The sequence below is a fragment of the Giraffa tippelskirchi genome, chromosome 4, assembly GCF_054371585.1.
Source record: "Giraffa tippelskirchi isolate mGirTip1 chromosome 4, T2T-mGirTip1v1.2.pri, whole genome shotgun sequence".
In the NCBI taxonomy this organism is placed as follows: domain Eukaryota; kingdom Metazoa; phylum Chordata; class Mammalia; order Artiodactyla; family Giraffidae; genus Giraffa; species Giraffa tippelskirchi.
Genome location: NC_137278.1, coordinates 42,444,548 through 42,464,053, shown reverse-complemented (window position 1 = coordinate 42,464,053; position 19,506 = coordinate 42,444,548). Strand labels below are relative to the sequence as shown.

At 39.0% G+C, this 19,506-nt stretch overlaps 2 long non-coding RNA genes across 2 annotated transcripts in view; one reads left to right on the top strand and one right to left on the bottom strand.

Moving 5' to 3' along the window:
• The window catches only part of LOC145544943 (uncharacterized), a 36,340-nt gene extending 19,603 nt beyond the window's left edge, over positions 1–16,737 (top strand). Inside the window, exon 2 of the long non-coding RNA XR_014081746.1 lies at positions 16,415–16,737. This is a non-coding gene — a long non-coding RNA (uncharacterized LOC145544943). The remainder of the gene's footprint in view (positions 1–16,414) is intronic.
• The window catches only part of LOC145544942 (uncharacterized), an 82,896-nt gene that overhangs the window by 35,387 nt on the left and 28,003 nt on the right, over positions 1–19,506 (bottom strand). The window contains exon 4 of the long non-coding RNA XR_014081745.1: positions 13,543–13,653. This is a non-coding gene — a long non-coding RNA (uncharacterized LOC145544942). The remainder of the gene's footprint in view (positions 1–13,542; positions 13,654–19,506) is intronic.

The window sequence follows — 19,506 nt, the reverse complement described above, 5'->3', positions numbered from 1 at the left end:
TTATAATAGGAAAGACAGACTAAAACCATCCCCACAGCAACATGCTAACAAACAAATTTTAAAAATACTTGCCAGTTGGGGTAAATGATATAAAAGAAACAGATAAGGGGTTGAGCTAGAGAAATAACAAGAAGACAGTTAGATGGGAAAGGTGACATTTAAGCACAAATTTAGCCTTTAAAAACATCTACTTGCCACCACTCAGAGTATTTAAATGAATACATTTTAATTTTGAAGGACAATCTTGAAGCCTGAGTGGACTGGGCACAGCCCACTTTTCCCACAGCAAAAATTTTTTTCTATAGGATGTGAAAGTGTAACCCTAATCAACAAAGTAGCCTCAAATGTGATACCTCAGTTACCACAAATAATCTGTGATAACAAATAACTTGTATGTCACTTGGCAGCCCTGACCAATTGACAATAGCTTTTCTTTTTGGATTAAACAAACACACACACACACACATTTTTCTCCCCAGATGGCAGAGCCATTGTGACTGTCCCACTTGCAAGGCTCCAGGATTTTTAATCCTTCATCTACCGAGGCTCTCAGAATCCCCTGGGAAATATCTTGGAGGTCCCCAGTACTGCAGAGGTAGCATCACTTTGTGCTATGTCCAGTACTTGCAGGCCAAAGTGGAACAGCATCAGTAGTATGTTTAGATTCTCAAACTCCTCCGGGATGATGCCAATGATCTTGAGAGACATTCTGAGGCTATGCCCTGGCTTCATGGGAAACCATGCTGAGAACATTAGTGGTGTCTGCTATGGGCTTGGAATGGGTCATATAGTGTCAGTTTGACTATCATTGGCAATGTTAAGTTTGATCATAAGATTAAGGTGGTGTCTGACAGATTTCTTCATTGTACAGGTAACTTTCTCCCTTAAGAGTATTAAGAAATAGTCTTAATATTGGTAAAATTTTGAGATTATGTTAATTTCCTGTACACCAGCAGTATTTGATTGCCAGATGACTTGCCCAAGTTCATAGCTAGTAAATCACAAAACAGTTACAGAAGTTCTATTTCTCTAGCTCCCGGGCTCGACAACTTTCACTCCGCGATGATGGTTTCATTCATTAGCACATGAACATTTCAGGTAGAATGTGAAGTCAGGGTTTTTAAAGACTCTAAGAAAATCTAGGTGCTGTTTAGATCTTCACAGTTTATTAAGCACACAGAAAAATAAAAGTTTCATTAGAAACTCCTATTTTGTGGGAAATAATTAGATTTTCCTTGATGTGGCTTCCTAGGACTTCCCTGGTGGCTCAGACGGTAAAGCGTCTGCCTACAATGCGGGAGACCTGGGTTCAATCCCTGGGTCTGGAAGATCTCCTGAAGAAGGAAATGGCAATCCACCCCAGTATTCTTGCTTGACTTTACTTTCACTTTCACTTTTGATGTGGCGAAGGAAGCAATGAAGGGTAACACTGCTAAGTAGGGGGAAGATCCCCTGAAAGAGGAAATGGCAACCCACTCCAGTATTCTTGACTGGAGAATTCCATGGACAGAGGAGCCTGGAGGGCTACAGTCCATGGGGTTGCAAAGTGTGGGACATGACTGAACGACTAAGCACACACTGCTAAGTAGACTAGTTGTTGCTATTATTATTCAAAAGAAACCCACAAATGTTGGGGCCAATTCTCCTGCCCTCAAATATCCTTAAGCAGATTTGGATCCTGTTTCCTCTGCCCTTCTTCACTTAGAATTTTTTTTTTTTTTTTGGCCACTTATCTCATGGAATCTTAGATCCCTGACCAGGGATCAAACCTGGGATCTTGGGAGTGAAAGCACAGAATCCTAACCTCTAGACCACCAGGGAATTCTCTATCCTTCTGCACTTTGAATACCAGTGTAGATTTGTTGAACAAAAGACTGTTCTGAGTGTGAGTACCAATATCTTTCCTTAGAATCATTAACTGTGACTCTAAATCAGATGGAGTAATATTCAGTTTCATTTCTTAAACCATACTGTCTTGGCTTTTACATGAATTGAATTCCTATTGTTGAGTCATTCTAAACATCAGAAGCTGTCCCAAAGACTTCCTGCAGCAGTGTAGTCTATGGGGTAATTGTATTAGAATAATAGGGTTGAAACATTTCATAATTTAATGAATTTGTAGATTTCTTATTCCCAAAATTAAAAAAGAACTTCTATGAATGTCAAATTCAGTAATTATCAGACAGAACAGAGTTTGGCTCTGTTTAATCAACTGGAACACTCTCTGTAGATAACAACACGGTTTGATATTTATAAAGGGCCCATTTCCCACCCCTCTCCACTTAGATACCAGAAATTCATTAAATATAAAGCCTTACATAATTCTGTAAAGAAAACTCATTTCTCTGCAGTTTTCCTAGCTTCTAAATTAGATATTAAAAAGAGGTATCAATCTTTGGGTACAGGCTTTCAGCTTTCCCTGAAATGGAGTGGCTGGTTGTGGTCCAGCAAACAAACTGGCTTTGGTTTGATGGAATTTAATTAATTAATTAATAATAAAAATAAACACAGTTCCCTTGGTGTTAGGATAATAAGCAAATTCTAGGGAGAGATGAGAACAGAATGTGTATCAAGTCTAAAAGTGGCCTAGGAGTAGAAGATTCCTTCTGGCATTAGGTACACACATTTGGATTTCTTTGGGTTGGAAATATAAAAGCATAATTTTTGCCTTTAATTAAAGTTTTTCTAGTACAATTCCTGCCAAATGCCCAAAGAAACATAGAGCTGGATAGGAACAATAGCTGACATTCATGTTTTAGGTGTTTTACATGAATATCATTTAACCCTCATAGACAACCCTTTAAGGAGGTACAAAAATTATTTTCCTTCTTTGAAAAATGAAGAAACCAGAGCCCCCAAAGTTTAGGCAATATCTTATAGAATAATCTGGCTTGAAAACCCAGAACAAACAGCATGAGTCTGAGATGCTGAGGTCCTGAATATAGGTAGTGTCACCTCCCAAACTCTGCTGCCTCTCCACGGAGGGCTAGGAAGATTTATCATGCTTTTCACAGGAAGACTGTTAAGTGCTTCTCTTGAACAGTATGATTATTTTCCACAGCAATCCTTTCATGCAGCTTATAAGCCAAGAACTGGCAGTCCATCAGATGGAAAGTGACTTGTATAAAAAATCCCCTGGGAGATCCGGGCAGAAGGTAAAGAGGCTTTTACCTTTACTCCTGGGAACTTAACAATGGTAGCCCTCTTCCCAACTCCTCATCTTGAAAGAAAAATAGCATCCTTCCTAGTTGGAGTGTACTTACTTGATACTTGCTTTGCATTTCTCCCTAGAGGCCAACATTCCTGGCAGGGAAAATGAAACCAGGATAATAACCATTGTAGAGATTATGAAACTGTTTCTTATCTGAATCCATACTCTAAACCTCCTTCAGTGCTTTCATAAACCATCCCACACTGATAGAATTACTTTTTATGACTCATAGATATATTTTACTTTTCCAGTTTTATCCTCTTAACTTTCAAGGAGAAGATCAGATGATGGAAAAGAAAGATTCACCTGCAGAGCTATGTTGGATTTTATTTAACCCTAACACATAGACTGTAGACTGAGAAAAGAAATATGCCCAGCTTAGTATTACGAATAAAGATACTTTTTAAAGTTTTACAGAATGTAATCCAATGGTAAAATTCATTCTCTTAACAAATATTTATTGAGTTCTTTCTACATATAAAGTGCTGCAATAGGTGCTGAAGTAGAAAAACAAGCAAATCTCATCCCTGCCCTCAAGATGCTTATACTCTTATGTGTGATATTGTGTGACTGTTTGTATGGGCCTGCCTGGGGCAGTCTTTGGTTTACACCTATTTCCCTAGTGTAATAATAAATAATGCTCTTTCAATCTCAAAAGTTTCCCGGTTTAGATGACAAATTGCATATATCCTGGCAATAATATTTCCCAATAAGTGATGCTTTTAAAATACTTATAATTCTTGGATATAAATAAAAAGTACAAACAGCAAAGGTGCAAAAAGTGTACTGACACACTGTCTTCATTTTTTTTTAATTTGGCTGTGCCAGGTCTTTGTTGTGGCCTGGCAGCAAAGTTGTTGCAGGTGGGATCTAGTTCCCTGACCAGAGATCAAGCTCCCTGCATTGGGATCACAGAGTCTTAACTACTGGACTCCCAGGGAAGGCCCACCATCTTCATTTTGGAATTATTAATACTGTCTGTGTGTGTCAATTGAAGTAAGTTCATTGGGAAAGTGTAGCATTTGGTTTTGACATTATTTTTTTAAATGCAACTACTGTTCAATCTCTATTGAGAGGTTATATTGGCTAGAAAACTTAAGATGAGAGAATACTGCACTAAAAGGAGATGACAGTATGTATCGTACACTCAACTCCAGTTTTAGGAGCCAAAGGTGAATAGGACACAGGGAAGCGTCAGGTGGAGCAGACAGAGCAATGTTTGGAGGCATTTGGGGTCAGGAGCCTCTGGTCTGAGAGTTCACGATGGCATCTGCCTTCCTGTCTCTTGGACTTTTTTGTCTCTATCCCATTCCTATAGGTACCGAACTCATTGTTTTTTAAAGCCACCTGCGATGTGCTTTTGTGAAAGGTTGGTGTCTGCAGAACTTGTAATTACACATCATTTTGTGTACTGTTGTCTGAATATGTATATATATGTATTTTGATATTGAAGACAAGCTATTTTTAGTTTCCTTTTGGGTATGTTTGGAGAAACTCTTAACTGTTGCTATGCTGCTATGGAAACGGTATCCACGTATACTGACATGTTTACAATTGTTTAAAACACTATAAACTTTCCAGGGCAAAGGCAAATGGCTTACTTCCATCAAAGTTGCTCCCTGGTTTCCTTTTTTATTAGTTTATTTATTACTCTTAGACCCATGTTGGAATCTGTTTCATCTGTGCCTGCATTAAAGGGCTGTTTTTTGCTGACATGCATCATTTAATTGATTTCACATTTGTAACTAAGGTAGCGCCAAGAGCAAATGAAAAGTTTACCCTAAAAATCAGAAATATTCTTTGGTCTTGCTAGGAACTGAGAATTAAATACTTCCTAGACTCCCAAATGAAAACAAACAAAAAAAAAGAAATAATGCCTCTTGAGTGTGTGTTGACTAAACTAGAATTTGCAAGGTAGGATTGTTATTTAAATGTAACTACTGTAATTATTATTCATGTGTACATAATGAATTTAAAGACTAGTCTAATTGCTTAGAAACATGAAAACCCCAAAAGGAGTTTTCTGGCTTATTCCAAGCATGGAGAAAAGTAGGTGGCTAAGAATCTTTACAATTTCTGGAAAAAGGAATCTTAACAAAGCCACATGAATTGAAGCAAACAAGAACTATGTTTGTTTGAAAGTACCAGGAAAGTGATTTTTGGCAGGGTAGTTTTCCAGGAGTCAAAAAGTATTTTAAAGTGGAATCTGTAATTGTGAATCACACAGTGGTGGGTCCTGACAACTAAAGGGCACATATTCTAGGAGAGTATAATATTTTATAGAATTTTAAACAGAGTGCTTACTCCTTTAAAAATTTCTCTTTTCTAAAGTTTGATATCTACTTTGGGTAAGTATACAGTAAAGAAAATTTTAGCTGTTATGGAGTCTACTTTCTTCACTCTTTTGCTAAATCTCATTTTTGTCGTCTTCCTGGAATGGTCATTTAAAAATCACAGATCAAAAAAACCCCAAAAAAACCACTCAATGGAGTATAGTTGATTAACAACTATGCTCTGATATAAAATAAAAATTAAAACAAAAAACTCCCAGTGGAAGCCCTGTGGGAATGATCCTGATTTGTGGACAGCTAGTTGACTTGGGCCTGGATTGCATGCAGAGATCAGAGAGCCGCAAACCAACAGTCTCCCCTCCCCCACTTCCACCTCCCCTGACAGGCCCCTTTAACAGTGTTTATACACTTTCTCTGCTACCACTCATCAGCGGATATTCCATTCTAAGCCCTTCAAAGGGACGAGGGAGGTTTATGTGATTTTGTTTTTCTTCTTTGTGGGAAGGATTCCTCCCCCACCTCTTGGAGTTTAGCAGCAGCTAAGAAATGTGACCCCAAGGTCACATTCAGATTAGAACTCAGTAAAACCTGAGGGTCTGTTATTTCATGGCACTAAAGGAAACTCACAGAATGAAAATGGTAGCTGGGTATGGAGAGGGTTTGGAGCTTCTCTGGTGGCTCAGAAGATACAGAATTTGCCTGCAATGCAGGAGACCCCATTTGGATCCCTGAGTCCAGAAGATTCCCCTGGAGGAGGTCATGGCAACCCACTCCAGTATTCTTGCCTGGAGAGTCACATGGACAGAGGAGCCTGGCAGCTACAGTCCCTAGCATCACAAAGAGTCGGACATGGCTGAAGCTACTTAGCATGCATGCAGGCGTGGAGAGGGTTTGCATGAGAGGGGAATCTGGCTTAGCAGTGGTTGGTTGCATTCATTCTCCTGGGGTGGGAGCCTAGAAAGAGAGGGTGTCAAGTGGCTCTGGCAACTGAGTCCTGTCAGGGTTGCCCTCAGGATCAGGATGAAAAGGGGGAAATGAGGTAGCAGCAGCACTATGGCTTAACACTGAGCGCTCCCCAGGCAGCCACTAACTGGCTTACTCTTTTCAGATTTCTCTTAAGAAGCAGATTTCCGTTTCTGTTCTGTTGCCTCTGAGGGGATTTCCCAAATTAACCTTCTGTAAGCTTTCTTGAGGGACTGTTTTTGAGGGCTGGTGGGGAATTTCCCTCTTCTGACCAAAGTGTTGCTGGGAGAGATTTACTGCTGATCTTCATCTGGGGATTTTCTCACAGGCCTTTGCTACTTCCTGTTTCCCAGGAGTCTCTGCTCTCTGGGAACTGAAGAGCTAACAAGCAAAGGGGATAAACAGGTTTAGGGAAAAGGAAAGAGGGTGTGTTTCACACGGTGGTACTCTTCTTCTCTTTTCCAGTTCTTTGCCATAGTGATACTGGATTTGAAGACTGGACCCAGGGACCTTGCTGAAGGCCTCAGCTCGATTACACTAAACATTCCACAGGAACTCGGGTTGGACAGTGGACTCACAAATCATAATAAATGACCAGTTTTACTAGAATAGCTCTTCTGTATTGGGGATGGATAGAAACTCCTATGTTAAAAGAAGCCACTAAAGAATCATTGTACATTTTACTTAATGGTAATACTCTTCCACTAGTTGAGTGCTTTCTGTGTCATGCATGGGGCTTGGGGTTTTGCATACATGTCTCATTTGATCCTGGCAACAACCCAGAGAAGTAGGCTTTACTAAGACCCATTTAACAGATGAGCACATCAAGGCTCTGAGATGTTAGGTAATTAGCCACATTTTCCAGGCTGGTATTAGGAGCCCAATTTTGTGTCATCCCAAAGCCTGTGTTTATTTAGCTATAAATTTGTCCCAAATTTGAGATTTGTTTCATTGGTCTTTTAGGTTCTATTGCCAGAAAATTAATGGAAAGGATCCTTAGGAGAACCAGCCTTCCAAAACCATGAGTGAAGATATTTTCGGGGCAGTTGACAGTTGTTAGCTTAGCTCTATACACCTGCCAGGCCCTTTTGCTGTATATTCACTATTTTCACATCACCTGGAAAGTGATGCTGCTGACCTGGGAATAGGAATCAATATATAAAAGAAGCTCCAATTGGAGCAATTAATTAGTCCTTCCTCTTTGAAAACCTTCTGCCTAAGCACTCTTTACACCTTGTTATTTTCTACCCTAGTTTTGTACATTTTATCAAGGTTCTTAGAAATAATTTCCTTGAGGACAGGTCCTGGAATATCTCTGACCCTGCTCTGGCCCAGGGAAGATAACATTCTTGATTGCCCTGAAGCTAGATCCCTGTCTGTATGTGCACTGTGTGTGTGTGTGTGTTTTCTCGTATGAGTTTCTCAGTGGGGTAGATTATTAGCCACAGTTAACATTTACAAAGTTCTCCATATATTTTCAGTTCCCCCAGAGAAGTTGTGAGCATGGGTGAGGGTGCTGGGGGCAGCAGTGGCACTGATAAGGCAGTTCCTGGGAGTTCCCAACGGTTGGGATACACCTGCTGCCTTGACACCCCTTCCCCACTGCAGACTTTACTGCATCCCCTCCTCTCCAGTCTTTGTCTAGGAGGGCTCCTGACCACATCCTCTTCATCCGAACGGTGAACTCCGATAGCCATCAACAGTTAAGAGTTGACTAGCTGCCAAGTGATTTACTGCCTTAATTGACTTGATCCTCACCCATGAAGGTAGGCAGAATGATTCCCATTTATTTTATCAGTGAGGAAACCAAGGCCCTGTCAGGTTAATAATTGACTCAAAGTCACCTAGCAAGTAATCTGAGGGACTGTGACACAAATTCTAATCTGTCTGATTCCTAGTTACGGCTTTGTTGCGGGAGAGGGGAGTACACCTTATTTACGTGTTTATTACTTATTTATTTATATGAAGATATTCATTTCAGATGTACAACATTTTTATGTATCATGAAATGATCACCAAAATGATCTCCAGTTACCATCTGTCACCATGCAAAATTGTTAACAATATTGTTGACTAGATTCCCTTTGTGTACATTACATCTTTGTGATTTATTTATTATATAGCTAGAAGTTTCTACCTCTTAATCCCCTTCACCTATTTCGTATGTTCTCCCATTCTCCTCCCCTTTGGCAACCACCAGTTCTATGAGTCTGTTTCTGTTTTGTTTAATTTGCTTGTTTTTTTTAATTTCATAGAGATATACATATATATACATATACCACATCTTTTTTATCCATCTATTGATGAACACTACATTGCTTCCATATCTTGGCTATATAAATAGTGCTTCATGAACATAAGGGAATGAGTTATTTTTGAATTTATATTCTTTAGAAAAATATCCGGAAGTGAAACTGCTGGATGGTATGCAGTTCAACTTGCAGTTTTTTGAGAACCTCCATATTGTTTTACATAGTGGCTGCACCAGTTTACACTTCCACCAAAAATGCATGAGGACTCCTGTTTTACCACAACCTCAACAACACTTACTGCTTCTTGTCTTTTTGATAATAGCCATCCTGATAGGTGTGAGATAGTATCTTACTGTGGTTTTGATTTGCATTCCCCTGATGATTAGTGATGTTGAGCACTTTTTCTTGTTCTTTTTGGCCATCTGTTTATCTTCCTTGGAAAAATGTCTACTCAGATCCTCTCATTTTTAGTCTTGTTGTCTGTTTCTTGATATTGATTTCTTCGCTTATGGTTTGGTGCGTTCCATTATTGTTATATTTGGGTTCCCTTCATTTTATGTGTGTGTATCATTGTAGGTTTTTTTTGTGATTACCATGAGGTTCATACATACAAACCCATGTCTATAGCAGTCTATTTTAAGCTGATAGTCATTCAAGTTTGAAGGCATTCTAGAAGTACTACATTTTAGTTTTCATGTTTTATGTTTTTGATGTCATATTTTACATTTTTAATTTTGTATATCCCTTAACTACCTATTGTATTTACATTTGTTTGTACTACTTTTGTCTTTTAACTGTCACATTAGCTTTTTAGTGGCTATGGTTTTTCCAGTAGTCATGTATGGATGTGAGAGTTGGACTATAAAGAAAGCTGAGCGCCAAAGAATTGATGCTCTTGAACAACAGTGTTGGAGAAGAGTCTTGAGAGTCCCTTGAACTGCAAGGAGATCCAACCAGTCCATCCTAAAGGAGATCAGTCCTGGGTGTTCTTTGGAAGGACTGATGTTGAAGCTGAAACTCCAATCCTTTGGCCACCTGATGCAAAGAGCTGACTCATTGGAAAAGACCCTGATGCTGGGAAAGATTGAGGGCAGGAGGAGAAGGGGACAACAGAGGATGAGATGGTTGGATGGCATCACTGACTCAATGGACAAGAGTTTGGGTAGACTCTGGCAGTTGGTGATGGACAGGGAGGCCTGTCGTGCTGCGGTTCATGGGGTCACAGAGTTGGACACAACTGAGCGACTGAACTGAACTCACTGCCTTTACTATATATTTGCTTTTACAAGTGAAATTTTCATTCATGTGTTTTCTTATTTCTAGTGGTCCTTTCTGCTTAAATGAGAGAGATCCTTTAACATTTCTTGTAAGGCTTGTCTAGGCATAATGAACCCCTTTGGTTTTTATTTATCTGGGAAACTCTTTTTCTCAATTCTGAATCATAACCTTGCCAAACAGTTTTCTCGGTTGTATAAGTTTTTTCCTCTTAGCATTTTAAATATATCCTGCCTCTCCCTTCTGGCCTGAAAAGTTTCTGCTGAAAAATCAGCTGTTAGTCTTATGGGGTTTCCCTTGTATATCATTAGTTGTGCTTTTTTGTTTTTCTTGCTGCTTTTAAGATTCTCTTATCTTTACCTTTTCTATTTTCGTTATGTCTTGGTGTGCATCTCTTTTAGATCATCTTGTTTGGAATTCTCTGTACTTCCTATATCTGGATGTCTGTTTCCTTTTGCAGTTTAGAGAAGTTTTTGGCCATTATTTCCTCAAGTAACTCTTCTATCCCTTTCTGTCTCTCTTCTCCTAATGGGATCCCTATAATGCAAATGTTAAGTATGCTTAATGTTGCCCCAGAAGTTCCTTAAATAGTCCTCAGTTTAAAAAATTCTTTTTTCTTTTGCTGTTCTGGTTGGGTGATTTCTACTCATCTATCTTCCAGATCACTTATTCATTCTTCCATATTATCTAATCTGCTGTTGATTCCTTCTAGTATGCTTTTTATTTCAGTTTTTGTATTCTTCAGTTCTGATTTGTTCTTTCTTATATTTTCTAAATCTTTGTTGAAATTCTTCCTAAGTTCCTCCATTCTTCTTCCAAATTCAGTGAGCATCCTTGTGATTGTTTCTTTGAATGCTTTATCAGGTAAATTACTTATCTTCATTTCATTAGGGTTTTTCTTCTGGGGTTTTATTTTGTTCTTTCATTTGGAACATATTTCTCTGTATCTTCATTTTGTTTTATATACATGTATATAAAACTATACAAACAACTATACAATCTGAAAAAAATGTGTATTTCTTTTTCAGGTTCCTTTCCATTATAGGATATTATAAGATATTAAATATAGTTCCCTGTGCTATACAGTAGGTCCTTACTATTTATCTATTTTATATACAGTAGTATACATCTGTAGGAGAAGGGCATGGCAACCCACTCCAGTATTTTTGCCTGGACAATCCCATGGACAGAGGAGCCTTGCAAGCTACAGTCTATAGGGTTGCAAAGAGTCAGACACGACTGAAGTGACTGAGCACACATGGATACATCTATTAATCCCACACTTCTTATTTATCTCTCCCCACCCCTTTTTCCCTTTAGTAACCATGAATTTGTTTTCTATGTCTGTGAATCTGTTTTATAAACTAGTACATTTGTATAATTTTTTAAGCTCCACATATAAGTTATGTCATATGATATTTGTGTTTCTCTGACTTATTTCACCTAGTATGATAACCACTAGGTCCATCCACGTTGCTGCAAATGGCATTATTTCATTCTTTTTTATGGTTGAGTAATATTCCACTGTGTGTATGTACCACATCTTTATCCATTCATCTATTGATGGACATTTTGGTTGCTTTCATGTCTTGGCTATTGTAGACAGTGTCACTCTGAACACTGGGGTGCACATATCTTTTTGAATTAAAGTTTTCATCTTTTCCAGATATATGCCCAGGAATGGGATCATACGCATCAAGGATCTTATATAGTTGAGGTGATTTTATAATCTCGGAAATGACCTTATACAGAAAGTAATATTAATAGTTAAAAATTAAATAACTCCATAGTGAATAATCATGTTCAGGACATGTTTGTCTGTTTGGAAGAAAATAGGGCATTCCCTTGGAAATTATTAATTATTCATATTATAAATGAATACAATGTTTCAGAAAATGGGAGCCACAGCTCCATTTCTTTGTACTCTTTTAAGTAAAAGTTCGGAGAAGGCAATGGCACCCCACTCCAGTACTCTTGCCTGGAAAATCCCATGGACGGAGGAGCCTGGTAGGCTGTAGTCCATGGGGTCGCTAAGAGTCAGACATGACTGAGCGACTTCACTTCACTTTTCCTGTTCATGCACTGGAGAAGGAAACGGCAACCCACTCCAGTATTCTTGCCTGGAGAATCCCAGGGATGGCGGAGCCTGGTGGGCTGCCGTCTATGGGGTCGCACAGAGTCGGACACGACTGAAGCGACTTAGCAGCAGCAGCAGCAGCAGCAAGTAAAAGTTTTCTAACAAGTTATCTATATTTGCTACCCCTATTTTCTCTCTTCTTATCACCTCTCAAAACTTGTTCCAAACATGTGTCTGTCATGAATGCTTCATTGAAACTACTCTTTCTGAAGATGCTGATGACTGTACTTTTCTAAGTCCATTTGCCAGTTCTCAGGCCTCTGCTTAGGTGTGTGTCAGTAGCATTTGCTGCAGCTGTTTCCTACTTCTACTCTGGAAGTTTCTTCACTTTGCTTCCAGGACACACCCTCTCTTGGGTTTCCTCCTCCTCACTGGACATTCCTTCTCAGTCTCCTTTGCTGGTCCCTCCTCTCCTCTGTGACCTCATAATCCTGGAGGGCCATGGGGTCTTCTTCTTAGGCCTCTTCTCTTCCTTACTCTCTCCTTGGTTATCTCAACTTAGTTTCACAGCCTTAAATATCATTTACATGCTGCCAAAAGTATATCTCCAGCCCAGACTCCTCTTCTGAACTCTGGACCTTTATCCAACTGCCAACTTGACATCTCAGAATTAACAAGTCCAAACTCGAACTCTCATTCTTCCTTTTAAAGCCTGCTCCACCCACAGTCTACACCTCCTCAGTGGATGATGATTCTACCCTTAATTAGTCCTGACCAAAAACTTTAGAGTCCTCCTTTGACTCCTCTCTGTCTCTTTTTTCACATCCAAATCTTGTTGGCTCCTCCTCCAAAACGTATATTTGGCATCCAAACACTTTTCGCCACCTCCACCTCTCCTAGCCTGGTCTGAGCCACCGTCATCATCTCTCTCTTGGAAAATTGCCATCACTTCTTAACAAGTCACCTCTCTTCTACCCTTTCCCCTTGCTTCTCCAGGCTAGTCTCAAGAGTTCAGTCAGAGAGATACTTCAAAAGTGAAGTCAAATCATTCTACTCTTCTGCTCAGAAACCTCATAATGGTGTTCTATTTCACTCAGAGTAATACAAGTCCCCACAAAGACCTACACAATCCAGATCACCTGCTTCCCCATCACCTTTCTGGCCTCAATTCCTGCTAACTTCACCTTTATTCACTCCCCTCCAGCCATGCTGATCTCCTTACTGTTCCTCAAACATCCCAGACATTGGGCCTGGAAAGCTTTCCCCAGATAACTACATGGCCTACACCTTCATCTTCTTCACATGTTCCCTAGGTTTTCACCTTCTCAGTGAAAAGAAGGGGCCACCCTTCCACCTACTGAAACTGAACTTGCCTTCCCTCTTCACACCCAGCACTCCTGATCATCTTACCCTGCTATTTGCATTTTCCATAACATTTATCCCTTCTAATGTCTATGGAAATTACTTACTTACTGTGTTTATGGTTTATTTTTTGTTCCCCGCCTATAATGTAGTCTCCAAAGGACAGGGATCTGTTTATTTTGTTCACTGATGTATTCTAAGCACCAGATCAGTGTCAGTCACCTGGTAGGAAATCAGTAAATATTTTTAAATGAATGAAAATTCAAATCTTCAGAGACAGAAATGACAGACATGAGAAAAACCTATAAAGATCATATCTGTATTGGTTCAGTAATTTTAAAAGGGGATTCTTATATCTTACTTCCTGATGACAGAAATGAGCATATAACTTCACAAACTCACATATTAAAAGCACCCACAACAGTTTGTTCACTTCAACTGTTGCTTTTGAAGAATTTGATAAAACATCTTATCTTTCTTTTTGGGTAAGCTCCTTTTAAATACTCAAATAACCTGGTTGTTTCTGCTGGGAAGACATTACAAAAGGCGTTTAGAGGAAGGATAGAATTTATCAGGGCTCATGGTCAAAATAACTCCTTAATATTTATTCTATATTGCCTTTGAATGATAATATTCATAGTTTTCACCTGGATAGGCTTCATAATGTTCATAGTACTGTTAGGGGCCTTAAAATTCATGTGACCTATTGTCTCAGCTGAAAGTGGGAGGGATCTGACAGCAAGTTGGTTTGTGGGTAAAAGCATGACACCATTGGTCCAGGTCTGTTGGCCTGACTAACCATAGCCGTTACATGTTTACATTAATACTTTCCTTTTTGAGACATTTCAAGAAGTACTTTTCTCAGTGGTATGAGGTTGACTGCATGTACTAATGACAGAATTTATGAGGTTGCTCATGAGTGTTTTCTGGTAAGCCTAACCACGACATCATGAGTGCTTAGTAAATGACAACATGGTAGGTATAGAGGTTAAAATACGGTCATTATCTCACTGTCTTTCTCAACAGAAAGCCCAAAATAGTATAAGCTATTTTATTCTGTAGTTTTCCCCCATGCCCTTTTCCCTACTCCAGGGAAGCCTTAAGAGGATTTGCTATAACTGTGTTATGCATATGATAGATAGGATCTGTTACTATGATTAAATAATTGATTTATATTTTAAACAAGCAACTATCTGTTATTTATAGTGGCAGTTCTATTACTTAAAGTAACTTTGTTTGGATAGATCAAAATTCATCACTCAGTTTTTAACACTATTGCTTGAAATTACTGTTTCTCTTTAATTAAAAGTATTAGAGGAATATACTACCGTTACAGGAATATGATAGCATTATAGAACTTTGAACAATTAAATAGATTACCTGTAACTCCATCTAACTGTTATGATCATTTGTGAACCAATAAAATAGTCTGATGTTGGTAGTAGACAACTTTTAGATCCTCTGCAAACTCACTTAATAATTCTTTCTTTTGGCCATAATTTTTCAAGCACCTATCTGTACCAGGTCCTGTGCTACCCAATAGGTATTTTGTTGGTTTATAGGGAGAGGCCAAAGTCACAACACTTTTTCCATCAGCCATTCTGTAGCTTCCTCTTTTTCCCAGAGCTCTAGGAGAAGCATGGTGGTTAGGGGAGGAGGAGGGGGATGCCAGCCCAATGGTGACATGGTCACTCTTCTGCTTTGGCTTGAAGATAAGGGCACTAATTCCTTTGCTTCTCCACCCTTCATCTGCAAATTACCTGGGCCTAGACTGGCTTAAATCTCTGAGACTGGCTTAACCCTAGTAAATGGGTTGCTGATCCTAAAATAAACTTGTGAATCAGGTTTGGAGTTTGATGTAAAAGCCTGAGAGACATAGGTTTGTTGCTAATTTAGATTACAAATGTCATCAAAGATAGAAACCAAAAAGGTTAGGTGATTTCTAAATTAAACACTCTTTCTTAGAATAATCACCAAGTTATAGCAACTGTGTACTTTGGTAAAATTTGAATAACACTTTATTGCTCAGAATAATGTTTTATTTTTATCACCAAATAATACTTGAGTACATGCTCTTGTACTCCCTGACTGCAGGAAGGGTGTTACCCTGAATGCTGGCACACCCTCTGCAGTGAAACTTGGCTTTGCTAGAACTTTTCAGGTACTAAAAAAAAAAAAAATCCCTTTTTCTATTCCCCATTCATTCACAGGCAAGAGACCTAAGCTTTGTTATTTTCTTCCTCAATCTAAATGGACTGAGAGTCAGGCTTTTATAGTCACCATTAAGGACAGACCACGGCAGCATGGAAAATATAATTTGAATCTCCTTTTCTTGGAAATTGGCTATGAAAAGGGCAGGTCCATCAATCATAATTTGAAAGGCAAGTTACAAAACCTTTGATGAAGCCTTCTCAAGCTGTCATGGCAGCAAGTAGAACTGGGAACCCATTTTTCAGTTAAGGAAATATACCTGGTCATTTTGGATATTTAAATCTTGATAGCTTAGCCAGTGGCCAAAGCTTCCTGGGCTTAAATAATAGCTTTTCAGCATTTTATGTTTCTAAATTTGAGTCTGAATTTAAGGAATGCCAATTTGTAACAATAGTTACAGAATTCCACAGAATTTTGTCTAAACTGATGTGAACTGGTCATCATAGTTTGCAAGACAATTCTTCACTAGGACACAGCATTGCCTCTAGTCAAAAGTCCTACATGCACAAGCAAACAATGGCTGTGTATTGTATACTTCTTGTTACTCTAATGTGTTGAAATTTCAGTTATGGGTATACAAGCCATTGGATTGTATTATTAAATAATCCTTTATGCTTCTTAATAAGGACTATTTTCTTTCTGAGTTGAAAAGAAATCCCTTTTGCTTAAAAGCCCATGTATTCTAAAAATGAGTAACCACTATACAGAGAGTATACAAAGACTATGATCACTATGGTATTTATCCCTTAATATGTGTTCTCCTTTCTTTCAGAGTAATAGAACCCCTCATTTTTAAGCTGGGAATGTAGCTGTTCAGAGGGGGGGAAAGAGGACTATTTCCCAGTTTCCTTTGCATAGGACTGGGTGGAAGTTTTATATGGCAACTTCTGGAACTTGCCTGAAGTGACAGTTGATGTGTACCTCTTGCCCTTTCTTTGTCCCGGCCTCCATCATGCTGCTACAAGCATGGGCGTGCTAGCAGGAGCTCTCACTGACACCTTGGGTCATGAAGACAAGGGCAACACAGTAGATGAGGGGGTAGAAATGTCCTACCAGCTTGCCCACCTTTGTAGCTTTATACAGAAGAACGACAAACCATCCTGTTTAAATGACTACTCTTTTTGGTCAATGTTTCTCAAAATGAAAACTAATCCTCATGTACACAATCACCTACAATTGAAAATACTGGACTATTTCGTTTGACATGAAGAAATAAATATACTGTAGCAGACACCTAATAGCTCATTTGTCTGACACCATTTTCCAAAACTGAAAACTATTAGCTCTCTCTGCCACCATTCACTTAGTTAAAGTGAGGGTTTTCAAATTATAGAACATGACCTCACCTTAATTGAAACATGAACCCCTGAGTTAGCCTGGGCCAATCAAAAGCTTTCCCCAGGAACTTGAAAATAAAAAAGAGATTTATCTCTTTGAATTGTAAGACTGTAACAGTAAATACATGAGCTATTGGCAGCTTTGTTTTTCACCATGTATTAGGAGAAGTAGAAGAAAACAGGCTGTAATAAGTAAGAACAATGAATCAGAGTCAAAGAGAGAAGCAGAGAGTTAGGGATGGAAGCACAGAAGAGGTTCCCCAAAGTCCTCTCATGCTTGACTATCTCAGCACTGCTGTTTGCTTCCTTAATACGTATTGCTTCAGCAATACGTGAACCGTGAACTTCCAGATGTTCAAGCTGGTTTTAGAAAAGGCAGAGGAATCAGAGATCAAATTGCCAACATCCGATGGATCATCGAAAAAGCAAGAGAGTTTCAGAAAAACATCTATTGCTGCTTTATTGACTATGCCAAAGCCTTTGACTGTGTGGGTCACAGCAAACTGTGGAAAATTCTGAAAGAGATGGGACTACCAGACCACCTGACCTGCCTCTTGAGAAACCTGTATGCAGGTCAGGAAGCAACAGTTAGAACCGAGCATGGAACAACGGACTGGTTCCTAATTGGGAAAAGAGTACATCAGGCCGTATATTGTCATCCTGGTTATTTAACTTACATGCAGAGTACATCATGCAAAATGCCAGACTGGATGAAGCACAAGCTGGAATCAAGATTGCAGGGAGAAATATCAATAATCTCAGATATGCGGATGATACCACCCTTATGGCAGAAAGTGAAGAAGAACTAAAGAGCCTCTTGATGAAAGTGAAAGAGGAGAGTGAAAAAGTTGGCTTAAAACTCAACATTCAGAAAACTAAGATCATGGCATCCAGTCCCATCAGTTCATGGCAAATAGGTGGGGAAATGATGGAAACAGTGGCCGACTTTATTTCTTTGGGCTCCAAAATCACTCCAGATGGTGACTGCAGTCATGAAATTAAAAGATGCTTACTCCTTGGAAGGACAGTTATGACCAACCTAGATAGCTTATCAAAAAGCAGAGACATTACTTTGTCAACAAAGGTGCGTCTAGTCAAGGCTATGATTTTTCCATTAGTCATGTATGGATGTGAGAGTTGGACTATAAAGAAAGCTGAGCACTGAAGAATTGATGCTTTTTAAGTGTGGTGTTGGAGAAGACTCTTGAGAGTCCCTTGGACTGCAAGGAGATCCAACCAGTCCATCCTAAAGGAGATCAGTCCTGAATGTTCATTGGAAGGACTGATGTTGAAGCTGAAACTCCAATACTTTGGCCACTTGATGTGAAGGGCTGACTCATTTGAAAAGACCCTGATGCTGGGAAAGATTGAGGGCAGGAGGAGAAGGGGACGACAGAGGATGAGATGGTTGGATGGCATCACCGACTCAATGGACATGAGTTTGAGTAAACTCTGGGAGTTGGTGATGGACAGGGAGGCAGGGGGTTCATGGGGTCACAAAGAGCCGGACACAACTGAAGTGACTTAGCATGCACACATGCATGCATAAAGCACCAACCAACCATAAACACATACAATGGTTATCTTGGGGTAAACTGGCTAATTATTAATCTGTCATTATCCCTCTATTAAGTCCTCTTTGTAACTTAAACCAGCCAGAGTTTATTTCTGTTATTTGTAAACAAACGCATCTTTACCATTTTTTTTCAGATTCTCACCTTAGATACTCTTTTAATCATTTTACTATTTTTTTGTTTTTTTGGTTAAGATGCTGATCAGTTTATATTATTTCTTCTTTTTGATTCTTCCTTTCTTAAGTTCAGTATTTCAGTGACAAGATTATAATAACAATTCTTTTAAAAATTGGGCAGATGAAAACTTTCCCTGATAATGAGCTCTTTTTTGAATTCTGCAGGCCTTATGATCAATAACATACAATCTAGCACTTGACACATGAAGTATGACTATAGAGTATCAAAAAGACTTAAGCACACATGCCACTGCTCAGACATCCAATGAAGTTTGTTAAATGCAAATGCAGCTAAAAGTTATATTTCAACAATGCTGCCATATCAAAGTATCTTCGGAATTCCTCCAATCTCATTTTATTTTACTATCTGATGTTGATGAAGATCTATCACATTGTCATTGGGATTGGCTTTGAATGAATTCCTGCCATTTGCAAAAAAAAAAAAAAAAAAATAGGTCCATCTTAAATATTTGCAATCATTGAGTATTTTCTTTTTTTCTTTTCCTTTCTCACATAATTGTTAGACACCACGATATGTCCAATAAGCACCTTTGAGTCTTCTAGGTGCTGGTGAGATAAAGTCCCTAGTATCCATGTGTTCATAGTTTAAAAGGAGAGAAAGTAAATAAATAAGTCATTATGTAACCCAAATTTGTCTAGGTTTCCACCAGTTCATGACTACAAATATGATCCTCCTAAGACAAATAGCCCAAATTGCACAAGCTTTGTCCCACCTACACATGTGGGAACACAGCCTCCTGTCAAGCTTTTGACGTG